Source organism: Leuciscus leuciscus (genome assembly GCF_965113295.1).
Source record: "Leuciscus leuciscus genome assembly, chromosome: 12".
NCBI classification, from domain to species: Eukaryota; Metazoa; Chordata; class Actinopteri; order Cypriniformes; family Leuciscidae; genus Leuciscus; species Leuciscus leuciscus.
Window position 1 is genome coordinate 43619491 of NC_138736.1, and position 22500 is coordinate 43641990.

The 22500-nt window shown below is 39.6% G+C and overlaps 1 protein-coding gene across 1 annotated transcript in view; it reads left to right on the forward strand.

The window, feature by feature from the left end:
• The window catches only part of slc9a1b (solute carrier family 9 member A1b), a 44311-nt gene that overhangs the window by 411 nt on the left and 21400 nt on the right, over positions 1 to 22500 (forward strand). The window lies entirely within an intron of this gene.

The following is a 22500-nucleotide window of genomic DNA, read 5'->3' on the forward strand; positions in this document are numbered from 1 at the left end:
CTGTTTGTTTCGGCAACAGGGTTGTGTTTGTACTGATACTGTCTGAACTGTGTGAGTTTCTGTCAGACAGAGATAACATTTTAAAACAGGCGTTACTCGCTCGTGTTAGGGTTAGTGTCAGTGTTAGTGTCAGTGTTAGTTCAGGGGCCTGTACCATGAAGGTAGCTGAACAAACTCGGGGTTACAGGATTAGTTTGGAGTTGACAAAACCAAACCGATGCAATCAGGCTTTATTGGTACCATGATGCAGCTCATCAACTTTCTCTGTCAACTCAGGCTTTGATCCTTAAGCTATGATTACTCCACGCGCGCGTGCACATAAAAGAGTGACGTCGACACTGAACAACCAATCGCGGGTAGAGCGAGAGCGATATATTTTCCCGCGGAGGAGCAAGAGATAATCATTCAGAATTACGATGAATATAAATATGTATTTCAAGCTCGAAACAATACGGTCTCTGCTGCCAAAGCAACAGAAGACTGTTGGAGAAAGATTGCTGATTGTTAATGTGTAAGTTAAACAAATACGTTCTATATTTATGTAAAATTATGTATGTATGTGTAGCCTATATGTGTAATATAGCCTATAGCCTATTTTTATAATATATAAAAAATGATACATGCACATTTTTTATATATTATAAAAATAGGCTATAGGCTATATTACACATAGGCTACACATACATATACATAATTTTACATAAATATAGAACGTATTTGTACTACTAAGAAAGCTAGGGAATCCTATCATAAGATTAACAGAATAATAATAAAGATTTTAAATAATTCTTAACATGTATTATATTGTATAGTACATTTGTGCAATTTGTTTTTTGAAAAAATAAAATAAAATGTGTTCATGTGATGCCACCCTATCAATATATCTTACCGGCAATTTTATAAAAGCCCTCTTTTATGGACATGGCCGATAAATGTCCGGGGAACACTATTAATGAAACTATTCATGTACTCCTGCAGAGCGAGGACCACCTTACGAATGGTTCGACAAACCGTGTTTTCCCCTATAGCTTCTGTGCGTCACCCACCGTGCAGGAATGTACCACTTGCAACAAAAAAAACGTAACGCAATATTTGTGGTACAGTAAGTGCATGAATTCGACGTGTTAAATTCTTTATGTGCGGCTCAAGAAGTTCGCAAAGATAAGACATTCCTTCCGCGGAAAATCTGTATCTTTCATACAAATAACTATCAGGAAAGGCAAGGGGATTTTGTCTGGCTAAAAACTCTCTCTCTACGAAGTGCTCTTCAAACAATTTGCGCTGAGATGTCACAGGATTTGGAAGAAAAGGTGAAGTCATTGCAACAGACACTGGGAATAAGTTACGTCACCTACATGTTTCTTTGCTCTCAGCTGATTGGTCAAACTTCAGTCTGAGATCTTGAATCCAGAACATAACCTGCCCCGGAGCAGGTTAGCCGTGCAGCGTAAGATACCATGGCAACGAACACCGATTCAAGCCAAGCTACTTTCATAGTACCTAAAACCCAGGGTTGGCGGAAACTAAACTGAAACATAGCTGGCTAGCCACCTAAACCGGCTTCATGGTACAGGCCCCTGGTCTTTAGTTTATTCTTTGTATTTGTTGTGAGTGGCTCTTTTTCTCTCTGACCTCATTATGAGAGTTTATCTGAGTCTGCAGCTGCATTGAAGTGTGTGTGTGAGGAGATAGAGCTGAAACACACACACACACACACACACACACACACACACACACACACACACACACACACACACACACACACACACACACACACACACACACACACACACACACACACACACACACACACACACACACACACTCTGTGGGTTGTTTGTCATGTCAACAGAAGCACACAGGATGTTTCAATCAGCTCTGTCATATGAAAACATTGTTTGATTATGACACAAAATTGTCTGAATTTTGAGCCTAAATATTCGTAATATATATTGCATGCACAACCCTAACCCTAACCCTCTGCCGTCATTACATTGTCCATTAAATAAAGCATTATTCACATGCTCTCTAGATAAATGTACAGTACTTTACTGACATGATTGTGTTTATATGCATTTCTGATATAATGTTAAGAAAAGTGCAATATAGGCCTTATAGTAATAACAAATCATTCAACAGTGTAGAATTAGAATAAGGTGCCAAATATTTAATCAAATAAATACTTATTTATCAGTGCAGCCCAGAGAGGAAGAGGATGTTGATGAAGGTCACATCAAGTCAAGTCTCCTTCATTTATACAGCGCTTTAACAATATACTGTTTCACAGCAGCTTTACAGTGATAATAGGAGATTACAGTAACAGAGATTGTTTAGGCTTTACAGCAGATCTAGAATAAAGTTATTGTCCAGATAAAGTTAGTTTTGATTGATTCACTTCCGTTGTAAAGATCATTAGTTATTAAAGGTATAGCGGAGGATTTTCCCGAATTTTAGAAAAGAACCGCCCTCTCCACTTTTTGAAAAAATGCACATGCGCAACACTCTACATGCTCCCGAGAGGGAACGCCTATTAAACGCTAGCATCGCTAATCATAGCTTACATTAACTTTTACTAGCATAGGGGTGGTAGTGGCGCAGTGGATAAGACACATGCCTTTGGTGTGAGAGACCCGGGTTCGAATCCACTGTGAGACACCAATGTGTCCCTGAGCAAGACACTTAACCCCTAGTTGCTCCAGAGGCGTGCGACCTCTGACATATATAGCAATTGTAAGTCGCCTTGGATAAAAGCGTCAGCTAAATGAATAAATGTAAAATGTACTAGCAGTGATTTTAAATGGATTTCTCCAAATAGCATGCCAAACTTTACCTGTCGAGTAGAAACTTCGCGACTGAGGCATCAGTGGGAAGCCCAACCTGTGCTTTTAGCGCACGCCAGCGTGTGAAATATTCTCCCAAAAACACTCTGGTCTTGTTTCTTTCTTCAGAGGCCTTTCTCTTCTTGTCATACAATTCGTAGACACTTTTTATCTTGCGACCCTCAGACATTTTGAAAAAACCCGGTGAGAACGGCGAGCTTCAATGAATGGCTGAAACCATAGCTCACCACCAGGGGCGTCATGCAAGCCAAAATTCTGGGGGGGCACAATCTGAGACGTTGCAATTGTTTTCTGACGGGTGATATGGATCATGTTAGGAGGGGTCAGGAAAATTTTTAAATTCTGGCTGCTAAACATACCATTTCAATGCAGTTTGGGAGGGACAGAAATACCTTAACGGAGCTAGCAGCAACCCTCCTCTATCTGAGGACTAAGTTAAAGTATCTATTTTGTAAGTTTATGTAAAAGACAGGTTGATGAAAGAACTGTAAGCTCAAATTCAAAAGCTTTTGAAGTCTTCTTCATTAAAGCATGTTTACACACACACTTACTGTACACTTAGGCCTACTACACATGATTTTAAAAACAGTACCATTGCAGTTTTTATGTCCTATGTGACCTAAGAACGATCTTACATTAAAGGTACATAAAGGTGCTGAGGTCTTTTTTATGGTGCTCTGAAATTAAGTTATTTTAATATTAATATGTGATGAAGGACTTTGAAAGAAGTTTGACAGATTTCAGTGCTGAATAAGGTTAACACTACCCCGTTTATTTGAAAATGGTTAATATTTGACAGAAATGTAAAAAAGTAATCAAAACCGATCAGATAACGTTACTATGGCTTTGTATGGCAGTAAAGTTAGCCAACTAGTTTTCTACTTTTGAACTTTTTGATCAAGTTCAAATTTCCAGGTCAACCACAAATAATCCCACTACCTTTTAATATCATCCGATAACTAATTCAATGCCGATTTGTTGCTTTGCCCACTTACCACTTCAAGACCATCTGTAAAACATTGCCAGCTCAACGTGCGAGACGAGTGAGTTGCTTGAACATACACAGCAAAGATTCTAGAGCGCTACGCGCGTAGCGCTCTAGATTTGATATACACAGACACCATATTAGGAAAAAGGGGCGGGCTGATGCTGACCGATTTATTACACATCCAGAAGAATACATTTGAGTCGTTATAGGCTCTGGTATATTATGGAGCATAATAGGAATAAAGTTGTGACAAAAAAATTATCAGGGAGGAAAAATCTGAGGGGGCACGTGCCCCCCCCCTCACTTTGAATGGGCATGACGCCACTGCTCACCACACACATACACCTGAAAGTGCGCATGCGCAGAAATGACGAGCACGTACGACGGCCTTACGTAAACATATCACCAGAATGATTGACACTTAGGTGGACCAATAGTATAGGCTACCCACCCGGAAAAAGAAAATCCTCCGCTATACCTTTAACTTAGGAGCCGCTAACACACACCGTTCTCACAGAAAACCCTTAACACACTCCGGCTGTTCATTCACACAACAGTGTTTGTGGCTCGAGAACACAAGCCTTGAATCAGGCTCCAAGCTGCAAGATGACGTTATCATCTCCGTGTAAACTTCACAAACGTGAATCTGTGAGAACGCTGAGGGCGTGCACATGAATATTACGTGTTTAGTCTATAGATATGCGCGTTTGAATACATATGTGCGCAGGCGTATGTCTTTTATTTACAAATTGACATCGCCAAATTGCTTGTCTGGCCTTCATAATACAGAATTTTTTGTCACTTCCGCATATCCATGCGAACTGGAATCATTTTGATAACATTTAATCTGCAGAGGTAAAGGGAAGCAACCCTCTACATTGCGAGTAAATCACGACTAAACCTTCACTCCGGCGACTAGGTAATGTCTGTCATTAGCCATTGGCTAATAAATTCTTAGATTTTACTTGCCAGTGTGTGTTAGAGGCTAAGTTTAAGTTTATATTTTCACTCGCTGAACAGTGAAAATACCGTAAAACGTATCGTAACTCTAGTGTGAATGCGCACAACTCGCGGTCACTTTGCTGAGAGCACTGTTTCTCACACACGCAGAGAGAGGGAGAGAGAGAGAGAGTGAGAGAGAGAGGGTGAGAGAGATGGAGAGAGAGAGAGAGAGAGAGAGTGAGAGAGATGGAGAGAGAGAGAGAGAGATGGAGAGAGAGAGAGAGAGAGAGAGAGTGAGAGATGGAGAGAGAGAGAGAGAGATGGAGAGAGAGAGAGAGAGAGAGAGAGAGAGAAAGAGGGTGAGAGAGAGATTTGATTTTTACAATCGATTTATTAAAAAATTTGTTAACATTTATACAAATTTACACACACATATAAAAATAATAATAATAATAAAAATAAATAATAATAATTATCTTAAACCTCTTACAAAAACAATGTCTTCATCATCAACTGAACACAGAGCATTATTGCAACACCACTGCATTTCAAAAGCTTTTTTCGTGTTCATCAATTTATGAAAATTAAAATCAATAAGAATTCTTGATTTTACCATATTTCGAAAAACTAATACAACATCTTGTCCTGGCTTATCTTCTATCTTATTTCTCCTAGTGATATAAACAGCATATTTTGCTTGTCCAACAATAAATTTAATGACATGACATTTGTACTTTTGTTTTGAACTATAAAAGAAACCCAAAATATAGTCTTGCTTTGAAAAACAAATATTTAAAGAATGTAAAAAAACACTTAATAAATCAAAAAGTGGATTAAGTCGATCACATTCCATAAAACAATGAAAAATGGTTTCTCGTTCTAGACAAAAAGGACATTTATCACTTACAGTGGGGTTTAAAATAGACACAAAGGCATTTACAGCAATAGCTCCATGTAAAATCCTCCATTGCAAATCACCAAGTTTTTTTTTTAATGGTGGTTTGTAAAGTGCTCGCCAAACAGGTTTAGTTTCAGAGTTGATTCCTAATTTCTCTCTCCATACTGTATCCGTTTTAATACTTAAATTATGCTGATGAATAGCTTTCACAATACATTTATATAACATTTTCCCTTCAACTGTACAAAAATCAATATACTCATTAATTCCACTTTTTAACAAGGGGCTATTAAGACAAGACTCCTCTATTACAGGGCAAATTTCAAGATCTGGAAAAAGATCACTACTATCAGGGATTAAAGTCCCTGCACCAAAGTCTTCTAAAAGTAACTTCTCTTCAACAGTTACAATTTTAGTTAGTTTGTCAAGAAACGTCTTTGCAAAACGTATTGATCTAACTCCTAAAAGGATAGCAACTTTTTCAGCTCTCAATAAATTATATCCTGATTCATTTATAATGTTTTTAAGCTTAAAAAGCTTTTTATTACATAGAATATCATTTAAACCAGGAACATCTTCTCCTGAAGCATCAAATCTAGCTCCAAATACAACTGGTTCTTCCAACAACCAATAAAGAGAAGTTGCTGGTTCCATCCACTGCTGTTTAAAGAGACCCCACACTTTAAACAAGTTTTGATAAAAAAGAGGAATTCCAGTAAAATTCAGTCTTTTATGATCCATTAAACATAAAGTTAAATCCACTTCCATATTGCCCACTCTTCTCAAGATGCTTAAAGCCAATGGTCTCCACACAAGAGAATAAGGTCCCATTAAGAGTTTCTGTACATATTGGAGACGGAAGGTGGCTCTTCTGCTTGCGAGATTAACCAGACCTTGACCTCCTTCCTCTTTGGGCAAAAACAGAATGCTTTGAGGAGTCCAATGATACTTGTCCCAGAAAAAGTTCACCAGTTCTCTTTGAATATTTACAACGAGTCCATTCGGAGGGTCCACACAAGCAAGTTTATGCCATAATGAAGATGCCACAAGATTATTAATTATAAGAATATGTCCTCTATAAGATATCTGAGGGAGCAACCATTTCCATTTTTTCAATCGACCTTTTATTTTCTCAAATAGACCTTCCCAATTTTTCCTAATGAAATTTTCATTTCCTAGATAGACACCAAGGTATTTTAAACCTCCTCTTTTCCAAATCAATCCTCCAGGTAAAGCAGGAAGATCTCCACTCCAATTTCCCACTAATAGAGCTTCACTTTTCCTCCAATTGACTTTGGCAGAGGAAACACATTTAAAATCATTAACTATTTTTTCTAACTTGATAGCATAGGCGGAAAGATGTAAAGAATTATTACAACCAGGGAAATTCAGACCTGTTAAATGAGCTCGTAACTTTTGAAGTAAAGGTTCGATTGCAAGGGAATACAACATACCAGACATAGCACATCCCTGCCTAACTCCCCTCTCAACTTTAAATGGAGCACACAAACCACCATTAATCTTAAGAACACTCTCAATGTTACAATACACAGCCTTAATCATAGATATAAAAGAATGGCTAAAACCAAAAGCCTCCAAAGTTTTCCATAAAAACAAATGTTCAACTCTGTCGAAGGCTTTCTCTTGATCAAGAGAAATTAGACCAGAGTTAATTCCCAGGAGTTTAGAAGCATCCAAAACATCTCTAATTAAAGCAATATTATCAAAAATAGACCTGTTGGGAATACAATAAGACTGGTCTGAATGTATCAACTTACTTAAAACTTTACTAAGTCTTGTAGCCAAACTTTTAGATAAAATTTTGTATTCTGAACATAAGAGCGAAACAGGGCGCCAGTTTCCGATGCACTGAAGATCACCTTTTTTAGGTAACAGTGTGATGACTGCTCTTCTGCAGCTTAGAGGCAATAGCCCTCTTTCCAGACTGTCATTAAGAACTGTCAGCAGATCTTCTCCTATGACGGGCCATAGAGCCTTGTAAAACTCAACAGGTAGCCCGTCAATCCCTGGAGATTTACCATTTTCCATGCTCATCATGGCAGCATAAAGCTCTTGTACTGACAAAGTCTGTCGTAGTTCATTGTTGGACTCTTCGTCCACCTTTGGCAGTCCTTCAAGGAAACTCTCAGCATCTGCACCCCATTCCCTCAGTTCAGATTTATAAAGGTCTGAAAAAAACTCTACAGCACAGCTACGTATGTCAGCAGGCTCCGTTAGCTCTTGTCCTGTAGCTGACCGTAAAGTATGCATCACTTTACTTTGACCTTTTTTCATTTCCAAATTAAAAAAGAATTTTGAGGGAACGTCCATTTGTGTTACAGTTTGAAACCGTGAACGGACTAAAGCTCCCTGTGCCTTAACTCCCAACAGGTCTACCAGAATTGCTTTTTTTCCCTTTAAACCATCAATGTGTTTTTTATTTTTTTTAGATGCTAATAAATCCTGCAAAACAATAATTTCTGTTTCTAAAGTCTTCATTGATTGGGCTATGTCACGAGTAACATTCACAGTGTACTTTTGACAAAAATCCTTAATAAGAACTTTACCGCAGTCCCACCATTGCAGTAAAGAAGCATAAAAATGTTTTTGCTGCGTAAAAGTTTCCCCCCCAAAATTTAAACTATCCATACAATTTTTATCATTTAACAATGAAGTATTAAAGACCCAGTATGCACTCTTATATTTCACACACTTCATTGAAACACTGCACAGAACTAAACTGTGATCAGAAAACCCCACTGGAATAATTTTACAAAATTTAAAAAGATTACTTTGATGTTGAACACTATAAATTCTATCAAGTCGTGCCAAGGAGATAGTATGTTCAGTACTATGAGCCCAAGTATACTGTCTAACATCTCGATTCATATTTCTCCATATATCACATAAATCATGAGTTTCAATTAGTTGTATAAGTGTTTTCTGAGAAGCAGCATGTGGCTCTATATGATTCCTATCTAACTTATCATTAGCAGTACAATTAAAATCTCCACCTAAAAATAACATATCTTCTGGATTTAAATCTTTCAAGACAGCATCCACCTTATCAAAGAAAATAACTCTTTCTAATCCCTTTGTAGGAGAATATAAATTCAAAAGCACCATAGTGATTTTCTCAAATTTCACTTTGATCTTTAAAAAACGACCACCTATTACTTCCTCAACTTCACAAGACAGAGGTAAAACATTTTTAGAAAACAAAACGGCAACACCTCCACTAATAGAGGATTTGTGACGTCCCATTCTCTTCTCCAATCGGTCTCATTTTGAAAATCACTGTGTGTCTCTTGTAAAAACAGAATATCTGTTTGCTTTTGCCTTATAAACTCAAATAACATAATTCTTTTAAAACCATCTCTGGCACCATTTAAGTTTAAAGATCCGATTTTAAAATTTGTCATTTTTGTTTTAGAGACCAGAACAAAAAAAATGAGAAGAGCTGCCAAAAAAACAATTTTTGGCAGAATTTTAGAAGTTGACAGCCTCATCATCTTTAGAATTTTAATTTTTTTTACGTTTGTTCACAAGTTTTCTGAGACGGTAAATCTCCACATCTTGAAAGGCTCCCTCGTTCATTAAAAACCTTACATCATTGATGAATTGTTTACAATCAGGGAAAAAGTTTTCAACTTGCACTTTGTTTCTTGCAGAAATTTACTAATATCATCAGCTTTATACAAACAAACCAAGTTTTCAGTTTGAGAACTTATGGACAGATTTGAACCCTGAGACACGTTTGAATCAGAGGAATCCCTATCACTGTCTGAACCCACATTCTCATTACCAACCTCATCTTTCTTTACTTGTTTAAAAGCTTTTCCACAGCTTTTTTTCTTTCTTTTAACTGGGATCTTGAAAACAGATTTTGCTTCCTTTTCAAAATCAACATCATCTTCCACATCCATTTCATCAGCCTCTGTTACACAAACGTTTTCAAAATGTTCAGCCTGCTCATCAGACATCGAAGGAGTATCGCTTTTACTAGGCTCGGTAACAATCCCAAGTGTATCCTCAGGGTTATTCTCGACAGCCACAACTGCGATCGGCTCGGGCTCAATCTCACCGGCCTTGACTACAACGGCAGTATCGGTGTCACTCGCGATCTCACCCGGAGGAACAGACAACCCTAATCCCGTGCTTGTGCTCGCACCTGCACTGTCTTTTTTGCTAGAACAATCACGCACTAGATGTCCGATCCTACCACAACTAAAACATTTAATTGTAGTGTCAGATGTTGCAAACACTGTGTAATCGAACCCATCAATTTTGAACTTATAAACCAGATCGATCTCATCAATTCCATTTTTCAGAACCATGAAAACTTGTCTTCTGAATGAAACTAGATGTTTCACTAAAGGTGACTTGCACCCGAGAGGGATTTTCTTTATAGGGGAAACCAGTTTTCCGTATCTAGATAACTCTTGCACCAATATTTCATCCTTAATAAACGGAGGCACGTTAGACAGTATGATCTTTTTGGACGGGGTACTCAAAGGTAAAACAGTCACGAGTGCGCCATTCAACACAACGCCGCTTTGGACAACTTCATTGGCTTTTTCAACTGTTTAAAAAAAACAAACAATTGCACTGTTCATTCGCGATGCCGAGACAATATGATCATGTCCCACAATCTCTCCCACCGCTAAACAACACTGCTCCACGTTAATTCTAGACTCAATCTTCACTCCATGGCGGCGGGTTAAATCTTTAAAACTCATTGTGTTTTGGTTCGTCATGCCTCCCAGCACAACGCTGGTTGCAGACGTAAACACCTTCAAAATTTAAATGCACGAACAATTTCAACACAATAAAAACAAACATACACAAAAAAGATAGAAGATAGAAAAGTTTTTAGCACACAGCCACAACACGCACTCACCCTCACCACGCTCCGTTCACTCCCAGCATGCACTCCGCGAGAGAGAGAGAGAGAGAGAGAGAGAGAGAGAGAATCTTACACACCACACAGAATAACATGTAAACGATATTCTTTGTTGTATTTTTCTGTCAATATAACGGAGTTCATTTTGAATTATTCAGCTTTTACGAACAAGCAGAAGATATGCAGGTTTCTCCGGTAGTGGGCGGAGCTAATGCACAAACAGCAATCTCATTGGCTGTTTTGATTTCACCAAATCAATTCGAGGGAATGCAGAAAATGTTATTAATATTCATGAACCCAGCAGTTCATCATTAGTGTGTTTTATATTGTTATTAGAAGTAGAATTAGTAGTAGTAGAATTATATTTGAATAATAATTTATATTATCTGTTACTATAGCCTAATCTACGTATAACTGATCAATATATATAATTATATAACTATAACAATATCTTAAGCACCTCCACCAGTCCTAAATTCAGTTAAAAATTACAAATATGCATATATGGTTACCAAGTTTTAGTTCTAATTACTGAAATGTTATCATTAAATAGTGCTTGATTAGCATAGTATCATAAAAATGCTTGATTGACTGATGTTAAGAGTGTACGCTCAGATTTTTAAAAAGATAAGTTGATTTGGTGGAATCATATATATATACAGTGGGGAGAACAAGTATTTGATACACTGCTGATTTTGCAGGTTTTCCCACTTACAAAGCATGTAGAAGTCTGTAATGTTTATCATAGGTACTCTTCAACTGCAAGTGACGGAATCTAAAACAAAAATCCAGAAAATCACATTGTATGATTTTTAAATAACTAATTTGCATTTTATTGCATGACATAAGTATTTGATCACCTACCAACCAGTAAGAATTCCGGCTCTCACAGACCTGTTAGTTTTTCTTTAAGAAGCCCTCCTGTTCTCCACTCATTACCTGTATTAACTGCACCTGTTTGAACTCGTCACCTGTATAAAAGACACCTGTCCACACACTCAATCAAACAGACTCCTACCTCTCCACAATGGCCAAGACCAGAGAGCTGTGTAAGGACATCAGGGATAAAATTGTAGACCTGCACAAGGCTGGGATGGGCTACAGGACAATAGGCAAGCAGCTTGGTGAGAAGGCAACAACTGTTGGCGCAATTATTAGAAAATGGAAGAAGTTCAAGATGACGGTCAATCTCCCTCGGTCTGGGGCACCATGCAAGATCTCACCTCGTGGGGCATCAATGATCATGAGGAAGGTGAGGGATCAGCCCAGAACTACACGGCAGGACCTGGTCAATGACCTGAAGAGAGCTGGGACCACAGTCTCAAAGAAAACCAGTAGTAACACACTACGCCGTCATGGATTAAAATCCTGCAGCGCACGCAAGGTCCCCCTGCTCAAGCCAGCGCATGTCCAGGCCCGTCTGAAGTTTGCCAATGACCATCTGGATGATCCAGAGGAGGAATGGGAGAAGGTCATGTGGTCTGATGAGACAGAAATAGAGCTTTTTGGTCTAAACTCCACTCGCCGTGTTTGGAGGAAGAAGAAGGATGAGTACAACCCCAAGAACACCATCCCAACCGTGAAGCATGGAGGTGGAAACATCATTCTTTGGGGATGCTTTTCTGCAAAGGGGACAGGACGACTGGTGCAGTATTGCGGGGAGGATGGATGGGGCCATGTATCGCGAGATCTTGGCCAACAACCTCCTTCCCTCAGTAAGAGCATTGAAGATGGGTCGTGGCTGGGTCTTCCAGCATGACAACCACCCGAAACACACAGCCAGGGCAACTAAGGAGTGGCTCCGTAAGAAGCATCTCAAGGTCCTGGAGTGGCCTAGCCAGTCTCCAGACCTGAACCCAATAGAAAATCTTTGGAGGGAGCTGAAAGTCCGTATTGCCCAGCGACAGCCCCGAAACCTGAAGGATCTGGAGAAGGTCTGTATGGAGGAGTGGGCCAGAATCCCTGCTGCAGTGTGTGCAAACCTGCTCAAGAACTACAGTAAACGTATGATCTCTGTAATTGCAAACAAAGGTTTCTGTACCAAATATTAAGTTCTGCTTTTCTGATGTATCAAATACTGTTGTTTTAGATTCCGTCTCTCACAGTTGAAGAGTACCTATGATAAAAATTACAGACTTCTACATGCTTTGTAAGTGGGAAAACCTGCAAAATTGGCAGAGTATCAAATACTTGTTCTCCCCACTGTATATATATATATATATATATACAGTGAGGAAAATAAGTATTTGAACACCCTGCTATTTTGCAAGTTCTCCCACTTAGAAATCATGGAGGGGTCTGAAATTGTCATCGTAGGTGCATGTCCAATGTGAGAGACATAATCTAAAAAAAAAAAATCCAGAAATCACAATGTATGATTTTTTAACTATTTATTTGTATGATACAGCTGCAAATAAGTATTTGAACACCTGAGAAAATCAATGTTAATATTTGGTACAGTAGCCTTTGTTTGCAGTTACAGAGGTCAAACGTTTCCTGTAGTTTTTCACCAGGTTTGCACACACTGCAGGAGGGATTTTGGCCTAGAGTTCTCAACGGGCCTGAAAATTACAACCCGACCTGACCCGGCCCGTGGCTTTTAAAGCCCGGACCCGATGTAACCCGACACATCAACATGAATTATCTGCCCGAACCCGGCCCGCGGCCCGACGCCGCATCGGAATTTTTTTTTCTCATACACGTATTATCATGACCAGCAGACGCGAATTCAAATCAACCTTTAATGTTCACGCCTTTTAACAATACAAACAACTGAAACAATAAACTTTAAATATATAAATAGGCTGTAGTAGCGACGGTGAATTCACCTGCGGCAAGTTTACTTTTCACCAACTCCATCTTCTTCTCTAGGCGAAAGGCGTGCACGCAGTGGCGTCTGCCCCCGCCCCTCTCCATGATGCACGTTGCACGCAGCAGCCAGACTTTCTTTACGGTGAACAGCAGCGATGATTAATAAATGTTTTTGTTTTTTTTACTGAGCGGAAAAGATTAAGCCCGAGGTCCGACCCGACCTGAGTCATTTGCTTATATTTTCGACCCGAACCCGCGGGTCCCGTCGGGTTTGTCGGGCCGACCCATGTGTATTGAGAACTCTATTTTGGCCCACTCCTCCACACAGATCTTCTCTAGATCAGTCAGGTTTCTGGGCTGTCGCTGAGAAACACGGAGTTTGAGCTCCCTCCAAAGATTCTCTATTGGGTTTAGGTCTGGAGACTGGCTAGGCCATGCCAGAACCTTGACATGCTTCTTACAGAGCCACTCCTTGGTTATCCTGGCTGTGTGCTTCGGGTCATTGTCATGTTGGAAGACCCAGCCTCGACCCATCTTCAATGCTCTAACTGAGGGAAGGAGGTTGTTCCCCAAAATCTCGCAATACATGGCCCCGGTCATCCTCTCCTTAATACAGTGCAGTCGCCCTGTCCCATGTGCAGAAAAACACCCCCAAAGCATGATGCTACCACCCCCATGCTTCACAGTAGGGATGGTGTTCTTGGGATGGTACTCATCATTCTTCTTCCTCCAAACACGGTTAGTGGAATTATGACCAAAAAGTTATATTTTGGTCTCATCTGACCACATGACTTTCTCCCATGACTCCTCTGGATCATCCAAATGGTCATTGGCAAACTTAAGACGGGCCTTGACATGTGCTGGTTTAAGCAGGGGAACCTTCCGTGCCATGCATGATTTCAAACCATGACGTCTTAGTGTATTACCAACAGTAACCTTGGAAACGGTGGTCCCAGCTCTTTTCAGGTCATTGACCAGCTCCTCCCGTGTAGTTCTGGGCTATTTTCTCACCTTTCTTAGGATCATTGAGACCCCACGAGGTGAGATCTTGCATGGAGCCCCAGTCCGAGGGAGATTGACAGTCATGTTTAGCTTCTTCCATTTTCTAATGATTGCTCCAACAGTGGACCTTTTTTCACCAAGCTGCTTGGCAATATCCCCGTAGCCCTTTCCAGCCTTGTGGAGGTGTACAATTTTGTCTCTAGTGTCTTTGGACAGCTCTTTGGTCTTGGCCATGTTAGTAGTTGGATTCTTACTGATTGTATGGGATGGACAGGTGTCTTTATGCAGCTAACGACCTCAAACAGGTGCATCTAATTTAGGATAATAAATGGAGTGGAGGTGGACATTTTAAAGGCAGACTAACAGGTCTTTGAGGGTCAGAATTCTAGCTGATAGACAGGTGTTCAAATACTTATTTGCAGCTGTATCATACAAATAAATAGTAAAAAAATCATACATTGTGATTTCTGGATTTATTTTTTTTGATTATGTCTCTCACAGTGGACATGCACCTACGATGACAATTTCAGACCCCTCCATGATTTCCAAGTGGGAGAACTTGCAAAATAGCAGGGTGTTCAAATACTTATTTTCCTCACTGTATATATATATATATATATATATATATATATATATATATATGTGATGCGATCTGGGAAAACCCGTCGGATGTCGTGCTGGGCCGTTTTCAGTAAATTCCAAAATAGTTTGAATGTCAGTTTTTTGTCACATTTTTTTTTTTTCATTAAATTATTATTCTATAACATCTTTTCTCTTATCTCTGAACATATCTTGGCAAAATTCCCTTGTTTAGTGCAGAAAAACAGCGATAGTGTCAAGCTGAAAATACTCTCTTTCTCTAATGCATTCTATGCGACCATTTTCTCTAACGCCCGGCAGAGGTGAAAAAACAAAAACAATCGCCGTATATCCCATACACCTGTCCGTCTTATAACACTACAAAGATAGTTTACCTATAAAATAAACCACATAACATGTACAGTGAATGTGTATTAGTGCGCATTTCGCGCCAATCCTGTTTAAAAAAAAAGAGTGCCAAGCGTCCCGACGGTGACAGTTATTAAACCTGTTTTTCTCAAAATTCCGTTCCAGAAAATCATAGCGATCGGCCGACTTCAGATAAACATAACTTTTGCTACCAACAAGCTATGATAAAAATAAAAACAGATTTGGAAAGGGCTTGATACCAGCTTCCATGTGATATCAAAACCTGTAATAGGTAAAATTTCACCATGTGGTGGGTTTTCCCAGATCGCATCACATATATATATATTAGTATATCAGTCTGGTGAGTAAACAAAAAAAATGTACTAGCCAATGGCGATTCTATTGCTAAGGTGTGCGTAGAGGGTTGAGGAGGAGCCCTTCACAGGGGAGAGACTAGTGACACTTCAGGACTGCGCTGTTGTCATGTCCAGGCGCAGGTCCTTCATCAGATCTGGAGTGTGTGTGTGTGTGTGAGTGAGTGTGTGTGGCGCAGGTCCTTCATCAGATCTGGATCCGGCGGACTGCGGTAAACCTCGGATAAACAGAGAGACTAATATTAGCGTAGACACCATTCTTCTTATGATGTAACGAGTACATCAGGATTTTTGGGAAGTGTTCCCGGTTCCGGCTGACCTAATCTATGCATCCTAACATTGAATTATAGAAGTCTATAATGTGTTATGTGTATGCTAGGTCAAAGAGATGTGTCTTTAGTCTAGCTTTGAACTGACAGAGTGTGTCTGCTTTCCGGACAATGTTAGGAAGATTGTTCCAGAGTTTTGGTGCTAAATAGGAAAAGGATCTACCGCCAGCAGTCGATTTTGATATTCTAGGTATTATCAACTGGGCTAATATGGTCATACTTCCTGGTTCTGGTAAGAACTCGAGCTGCTGCGTTTTGGACTAGCTGTAGTTTGTTTATTAAGCGTGCAGGGCAACCACCCAGTAGAGCGTTACAATAATCTAGCCTTGAGGTCATGAACGCATGAACTAATTGTTCCGCATTTTTAATTGAAAGCATATGACGTAATTTAGATATATTTTTAAGATGGAAGAATGCAGTTTTACAGATACTAGACACGTGACTTTCAAATGAAAGATTGGTATGCATGTCAGCTATGCATTCCGTTAATTTTGTGAATTTTCGTCAGGGCGTGAAGAAATATAGAGCTGAGTATCATCAGCATAACAGTGAAAACTAATGCCATGCTTCCTAATGATATCTCCTAAGGGTAGCATGTACAGAGTGAACAGCAGCGGTCCTAATACTGAGCCTTGTGGTACGCCATACTGAACTTGTGATCGATAAGACATCTCTTCATTTACTGCTACAAACTGATAACAGTCAGATAAGTATGATTTAAACCATGCTAATGCAATTCCACTAATGCCAACATCATTTTCGAGTCTATTTAAAAGAATGCTGTGGTCGATAGTGTCAAATGCAGCACTAAGATCGAGTAACACTAATAGCGAGATACAACCACGATCAGATGATAAGAGCAAATCATTTGTAACTCTAATGAGAGCAGTCTCAGTATTATGGTACGGTCTAAATCCTGACTGGAAATCCTCGCAGATATCATTTCTTTCTAAAAAGGAACATAGTTGTGAGGATATCGCCTGTTCTAGTATCTTTGACAGAAAAGGTAGATTCGAGATCGGCCTGTAATTGACTAATTCTGTAGGATCAAGTTGCGTTTTTTTAACAAGTGGTTTAATCATAGCCAGCTTAAAGGTTTTTGGTACGTATCCTAATGACAAAGATGAATTAATGATATTAAGAAGAGGATCTATGACCTCTGGGAGCATCTCTTTCAGTAGCTTAGTCGGTATAGGGTCTAACATACATGTTGTCGATGTTGATTCAATGAATGAAATAATTTTTCCTCAGGGAGACTACAATGCACTGTCTGATGCGATACTGTAGTGGACGGTTGCATAGTAATAATTTTCTCTTTAATATAAAAGAGAGATTACTGTGTCATTACTGCTGTGCTGTTCGGAAACATTTGGGGTTGAAGCTTTATTTCTCGTTAGTTTAGCCACTGTTTCAAATAAATACCTAGGGTTGTGTTTGTTTTCTTCTAAGATGACAAAAAAAAAAGATCTAGCAGCTTTTAAAGCCTCTCTGTAAGTAATCGAGCTCCCTCTCCACTAAATGCGAAATACCTCTAGTTTTGTTTTCTTCCAGTTGCGCTCCATTTTTCTGGCTGCTCTCTTAAGGGCCCGAGTGCGCTCGCTGTACCACGGCGTTGGACTATTTTCTTTAATCTTCTTTAAGCACAAAGAAGCAACTGTGTCTGCAAAAGTGCTGGAAAAGAGAGAGTTAATAGTTAGTGGGTGCTTGCCAAAGGCAAGGCACTCACTATTGTTATTGCTCATACTTATTATTATTTTTCTTCTTTATTATTACGCCGAAAGTTTGACGCGCTACTCCTCCCGCAGCTTTTGTCACAGACCCATGAATGAGGCATCAAATCGTGCGGATTATTCGGGAATGGTGTGCAATGATTTTTATAAGCGATCGGGGGTACGGTGTTCGCCCCAGGAAAAGCGGCCGAAAAATCCCATAGACTTAACATCGCGACAAACTTTGAGGAGTCATAGCTCCGAGCGAGAATTTCACAGAAACTTGTGATTTGCCACATTTGAAGAGGCTGTCAGGCTCTGTAAGAACATACCTCACAATGGGGTAAAAGTTACACCCCTGGGGGGCAGGAGCTGCCCAAAATTTCCCATTGACTTACTTAGTGATCGACCGATATATCGAGCCGATATTTGCGGGTTTTACGTGTATCGGCATCGGCCGATACGCGACTGCTGCGTTCGCCGCTAGTTTTCTCCCGGCATTATTTACAGACAGGCGTCCGCAGGCAGCTCTGTGTTGCTGGAGACGCTGCAGTTGACGTGCAGCCCATGCACTGCCCCTCCCACACTAGCAGAGTGCTGGAAGCCTGTTCAAGACAACGGTAAACTTTAAACTAAACTTTAAAGTTTTAAACTTTCAAAGCATCTTTTAACTGTTTGACTTAGCTGAAATATTGCCATACACTTTGAAAGTGGAAACACGTTGCTCTATATGTGCGTGCAACTATAGCTAAGCAAGTTTGTGGGTCCAAATGGAAAACGCGAATGCCGAATGCCTCATCTATAAAACTGCTTGTCATTGTATTTAGGGAGCTGCAAATAACTCAGTTTGAGGCTATCCATATGCATTACATTTACATTTATTCATTTAGCTGACGCTTTTATCCAAAGCGACTTACAATTGCTATATATGTCAGAGGTCGCACGCCTCTGGAGCAACTAGGGGTTAAGTGTCTTGCTCAGGGACACATTGGTGTCTCACAGTGGATTCGAACCCGGGTCTCTCACACCAAAGGCATGTGTCTTATCCATTGCGCCACCACCACCCCCATATGCATACGGCAGCTGTTACGAACACTGGTCATAGGATTAAATAATGCCGACGTTGTTCCGTGATTCCGTGATATTTGTGGGAGTTTTATTCAGCCCACCTGGCTGAGGTTTAGACGTGTGCTCATAAAAGAAGCGACGCGGTTGCGAGACACATGCGATGCAGCGTGCTCGTTTGTCCAGGCGCTCCTATGCCGTGGTGAGATGAAAACATCTAAACTTTTCAGATGCAAGCGCACGCAGGTCATGTGACAAAAAAACAATCATAGCTGATCATAGCTGGACAGGGCGGGTTTTTATTTCTCATCTCCATAAATATATGTAGTCGTAAAGGGCTAGAAATAAATTAATCCTTACTTCCTCGTCATCATGGAGATCGCAGTTCATGGTTGCACAGCAACGACAGACGCCACGGGAGCGCAAGCGCTTGTAGAAAGGAGAAAGGAGAAAGGAAAATGGAGATCACGATTACATATATCAGACAACTACACAGAATAACATGTTCCAGTCTATTTATAAAAAAAACTAATGTGAATCATTAATTCAAACACGTTTAAAACGAATTAATTCAGTCTCAGCAGTAAAGCAGTATCGGCTCCAAATATCGGCCCAAGAAAATCGGCAGCCCGTATCGGTCATCGGCTAAGGCTGATGAAAAAAAATCGGTATCGGCATCGGCACTAAAAAATCCATATTGGTCGATCCCTAGACTTACTATGGTGTTGGACGGCCCATGAAATGCATGCGTTTCACCTACTATGGTAAATTGCATAGGGATTTTGTATTGAACATAGCTCTGGATCACAGTGTCATAGCGACAAGGGGGCGGGCTCATTTTACTCAGACGACCAATCAGTCTCTCAGGATCATTGTGAAGCTATCAAGCCACGCCCTAGCAACCATTTAGAGCACCTTAGCAACAAGTTCCATAGACTTCCATTGAAAGAGATCAAAGGGATATCTCCGGACTGAATTGTCATAGAAACATGGGGGTGGTTTCGTTTGACTCGGGGCAGCAAACAGCCAATCATGAATCATGTCAACACTTCCTAGCCCCTCCCTAGCAACCATTGTCGATCACCTTAGCAACCAAAATCCAAAGAGGGATATCTTCCATTCTGAATGTCACAGAGGCATGGGGGTTGGTTTATATCATTCATAGTGACAAGAAGCCTTTGCAGTTTCATCATTGGCAGCTGCCAAGCCACTCCCTAGCAACCGTTTAGCAAAACGTATATCTCTGCATCAAAACATCGTATAGAGCTGGTAAGTCCCGCCCATCCGTAAAACCCCAAGTGGACCTCTAGGTTGAAAAATCGTTAATGCAAGTGAATGTGAGAAAATAATTATTTTCTGGTCCCGTTTGAATTGTGCCATGAATGTGAACATATGTTGTCTGTGAATTTTTTATATAATTTTTCATGTTACGAGTTTGACAGTATATTGTATGATTCTTTGGCTAGCAGTTGTGGAAAAGACATAACGAGAAAGACTACATGTCGCCTATGTGACGTCACCCCATAACACATTTTCCCTCCACTTGTCAAATCACGGTGCTAATGCTGCGATAATCTATGGAGACAGATCGAGATGCCTGTGTGTTTTGTACCCAAATGTCACCATTCAAACCAAATGGGCTGTTCTTTCTTCAGATTCCCGTCTGATGTAAAAACAAGGTTGTAGTCCACAAAGTGCTCTCACACACAAAGTCTAACCGTATCAAACTTCTACCCGCTAAATTGTAGCATTCTTCACACAAAAAATTATATAAAAAATTCACAGACAACATATGTTCACATTCATGGCAAAATTCAAACGGGACCAGAAAATAATTATTTTCTCACATTCACTTGCATTGACGATTTTTCAACCTAGAGGTCCAGTGGGGTTAGCGGAAGGGGCGGACTTACCAGCTCTATAGAGATGGGGCTAGGCTCTTTTGACTAGATCATGGTAAACAATGGTAAACCATGCTAGAATTATGGTAAATCATACTACAACGTGGTAAATCATGGTAAACTATGGTAAATCATGCTAGAATCATAGTAAATAATACTAAAACATGGTACATTTTGGTATACTATAGTAAATCATGGTAAACTATGGTAAATCGTGGTAAATCATAGTAAACTATGGTAAATCATGGTAAACTATGGTAAATCATGCTAGAATCATAGTAAATCATACTACAACATGGTAAATCATGGTATACTATAGTAAATCGTGGTAAACTATGGTAAATCATGGTAAACCATGCTAGCAATGTGGTAAAACTGCTGATCATGCAAACATGATGCTAGCTACATGCTGATCATGCTAACATGTTAATAATGCTAGCATGATGCTGGCAACATGCTAATAATGCTAGCATGATGCTAGCTACATGCTAATCATGTTAGCTTCTTGTTAACCCCCTGAGGTCTACGGTATCGCCGGCGATACCAGCTCGCTTTTTTTTTATTAGTGTAAAAGAGTTTCATACATCAATCGATTCTGTTAAATGTGTATTATTTTTGTGTATACTCACAATAAAAACAAAGTGTTGTGCTTTTTGCCAAATAAAGAAAAATAAACACGAAGCGAGTTCTGCCTTCTCTCTGCCAGTGTAGTCCATTCTGAAACGCGTCCGAAAATTAACAATAACTCAGCGAATACTCAGTCAAACAGACATACAGACACATAGGCATGAAGCTTGAATTCTCTTCTTTTAAATGAAGTAATTTATATAAAAAACAAATATTCTCATCTTGTGAAATCTGTATTAAAAGAGAGCGATTCCAGTCGACCTCATTACAGCTAATTCAGATGTAATGTGACTCCGCCCACGGAGAGCGCGCGCTATTCAAACGCAAATAGCTGAGGCAATCCTGTGAACGCCCCCATCAGCTCGAGAAAACACACAAGTTTATTTAGATCATTACTTGTTTACACCGTCTTGCAGCGCTGTGAGGAATAATACTAATGGAAAATGTCCCTCAGAAGTGCGGGTATATCGAGGAGCGAGCTGAGGAATAGTAATTTTTTTCCTTCTCACGTGAATTTCTTCACGTGGGTTTCTGTTTATGAATGAATAAACGGCAGAGATGCGCGCTGTTTACCACAGCTGGCAAAGACAGTTTAAATTTAAATCGCGTGTGTGAATGAATGATGATGTTTTAGCAAACTGCATTGCTATACTGAGATAAGTAAACATCGACTGAATGTTGAAATAAAATGTAGGCTATTTGTATAAGCAACGTATTAAACTGCAAATTAACAATATGCCCTAATATTTCATGAAAACAACGTTACAGTCAGACGAAATATGAAAGACAACATTTTGTTGACTAGATTTGGGTACAGTTTTTACTGTAGAATATACTGCCACATCAAATAAGCTTTTGTTTAGCAATTTCTATATATAAAATACTATTTTTGTCAAAAATAAAGTCATCAACTAAGATGTTAGCTGTTCCAATGTTGGTTATATTCAAACTAATGAACACATAGATAAAATGTAGGCCTATAATCATTTTTTTTACAAAGAAAGAGTACACTTGAAATATTGTTGAAATTGTAATTATTGTTGTAATTGTAACCGTTTGAATAAAATAGCAAAACATATTTACAAGATAGATGTAAGCAAAATCTTAAATGGTCAATATAAGTCTTCTTCTAAATATATCTTTTGTCCTTGCATTGTGGCTCA